At 37.8% G+C, this 2,381-nt stretch overlaps 1 pseudogene; it reads left to right on the forward strand.

Moving 5' to 3' along the window:
- The first annotated feature begins 358 nt into the window (after nucleotides 1-358).
- Nucleotides 359-2,381, forward strand: part of LOC122137401 — an 8,293-nt pseudogene continuing 6,270 nt past the window's right edge.

The raw sequence follows: 2,381 nt of genomic DNA on the forward strand, positions 1-2,381 counted from the left end.
AGCTATTGTTAGTAGATGTATGTATGCATGATTATTATTATTATACATACAGTTCATTTAGAATGTGCTTGATTTTAATGAAACGTGCATATCACTAAAAACTAGTTATTTTGTCGGAAATGTTGAAGGGGATCTGACTTTTCCGCTGTGCGTGCGCGCGCACGGTTGACTATACTTGACACGAGGGATCCCGCAGAGCACGCGCTCGTGGAGAGGAGGTTTTTGGTCCGCCGCCGCGGTGCGCCTGTAAGGACGAGCGGAGGCCCAGGGCGAAGGCACCAGCCGAAGTAGTTGTGAGTGAGTGTTTTGACGGGACGCACGCGTGTTTAAGTATTAGTATCGTGCTGATCGGTGAGTGATGGGGCGCGAGGATCTGATGAGCGCGGCGGAGGACGCGGCGGATCAGGTGCGCCAGCCAAACAGCGGCTATTAATCTGTATTAACAGTGTGCATGACAGGCATCTGCATATGCATGAGAAATATATCGCATTATGCGTTATTAAAGCTGTCGGTTGTGTTTGTGTGCATTAGTCACTCACATAGCCCTGTATAACAAGACTGCGCTGAGTGTCTTATTGGCATTCTGCATTACTCGCGTTTGAAAATGAAATGCATGTTCGTGCATTGAATTTAGAGACAAATACTGGTTGCCAGATGATGTTTGAACATATTCAGAGAGGAAGTAACTGGCGATTAAACATGCTTTTTGTTTAATGCAAGTGTAACGTTTTCATGCTTTTTATATTAAATGGAGAAGTTTAACCTGCTCTGAAAGTTTAATACTGTTCAGTTATTAACATGCTTAAAGGACTGTCACGTTACTGAACTTTATTTTATTGACTGCTTTGCTCAGAGTAGGCTCTGATAATAATGACCTTTCAAACACGTGCACTGGCTTTGTTTCTTGCATTATAAATCCTCATGTGTTTGCAGCAGTATTAGTGGAGGTTTTTCTACTCTGCATGCTGGTGAAGAGTGTTTTGCTTAGATCATGTGTGTGACTTCCAGCATATGTTCTGACGATGCGTTTCAAGATGTAACCTAAACCCTCTTGCAAATCTAAATGTGGAAAAGTGAGAGAATCGCAGGAGTTCGGGTTACTGGGTGAAGCGAAATGCACTTATAATGTTTGGTCACAGTAGTCCACAAGGTATCCAAAAAAAGTAGAAAAAGAAGTGATGAGAGTGATAGAGGCAGTGTGTGGTTGTTGCATAATGCATATGTTGCATGTTTAGTTTAGTTGGGTGTCTTTTCATGTTTTTGTTTTCCCCAGGTTTTTGTAGTAAAAATGTGATACTCCAAACAATAAGTCAACAAAAAAAAATTAAACAAAGATGTATTTACATCAGCTTTTCATATGTATCTTTGGAAATGCATTGCATTATGGTGGAAGGTCAAGCGCATTTGCACATTATGGGATTCAGTATGTGTGCTCACTACATGCTGCAGAAATAGAAATACTGTTAGATTTTTTTTTTTACAAGGAGTCAATTTTTTAAAAAAGCCAATAGGTGTTAAGGTTTTTAGTCATTTACTAAAATAACTAAAAAATATTAAAAAAAACGAATAAAACTGTCAGCAAAAAATGAGCAATGTTACTAAAACTTTAACTAAAATTTAAATAAAAACAGAAAATATAAAAAAGTCCAAAATATTAATAAAAACCATAATAGTATCTCAATTGTATGCTAAAATAACACTGAGCTAAATTGTTTCATTAATTTAATTTTTTATTGCAATTTTATTTTTCATTTTATTTATTTTAATACATCAAGTTAAACTAAAGTTGCTGTGGCATCTCCCAGAAATAAAATACATTTCTGTATATTTTATTTCAGGTTCAGTTCAAATCATTTTATCCTTAATAACAGGTGTTTTCCTGGTGAATATATTCAGATGTTTGTCCTGTTGTTGATGGAGTTCTTCACTAATGAGCAGCACATAAACTCTCATCGGTGTCGTTACTGTAACTGAGCTATGATTGGCTGTCAGGTCAGTCACACTTGTGGATCCGCTCAGTGATTGGCTGCTGATGAGTTCTGTTTATATCTGCTGCTATTTTGGCCGCTCGTGAGCTACGCTACCTACGCTGTCTTCACGTGAAACGCCACCTCCGCCACATTCAATTCAAAAAACATCCACATGCAATGCCAGAAACAACAAAGATCTCAAAATACATCATCAGTTATCTGATCTCACATCAATATGAAAGATGCATTGTGCTTTTAAAGCGAGACATTACAGACAAAACCAGTGTTTTTTTAAGGCCAATCTGAGAGATGATGCTAGGCTTTTAAGCGAGACATTACAGACAAAACCAGTGTTTTTTCATGCACTGCTCAGTTTTGACCATTTTTTGCTTCATGCATATCATGTCAGAC

This window comes from Cyprinus carpio, chromosome B5, assembly GCF_018340385.1.
Source record: "Cyprinus carpio isolate SPL01 chromosome B5, ASM1834038v1, whole genome shotgun sequence".
In the NCBI taxonomy this organism is placed as follows: Eukaryota; Metazoa; Chordata; class Actinopteri; order Cypriniformes; family Cyprinidae; genus Cyprinus; species Cyprinus carpio.